The sequence below is a fragment of the Nannochloropsis gaditana genome, assembly GCF_000240725.1.
Source record: "Nannochloropsis gaditana CCMP526 unplaced genomic scaffold scaffold475, whole genome shotgun sequence".
Classification (NCBI taxonomy): Eukaryota; class Eustigmatophyceae; order Eustigmatales; family Monodopsidaceae; genus Microchloropsis; species Microchloropsis gaditana.
Window position 1 is genome coordinate 23,102 of NW_005803478.1, and position 300 is coordinate 23,401.

Here is a 300-nt window from a genome sequence, read left to right on the forward strand (position 1 = left end):
TCCAAGAAAGGAGAGGCACAAGCCAAGGGAGGAGGAAGCAGTTGGAAGGAAAGGAGGGAGGGATGGAGGAAGGGAAGGAGGGCGGACGGACCAGGAGAGCCAGGAGAAGACGATGAGGAAGATGGTCGCGGCGTGGTGGACGAACATCTCCCAAAAGTCGCTGCGGCGCGTGTCGATGAATTGGTAGGCAGAGAGGTGGAGGTAGATCCCGAGCTGGAAAGTATAGTAGAAGACCAGGGGGGAGGGCACGGCCTGGAAGGGGTACGCGTGCCTGAGGGAGGGAGGGAGGGAGGGAGGGAG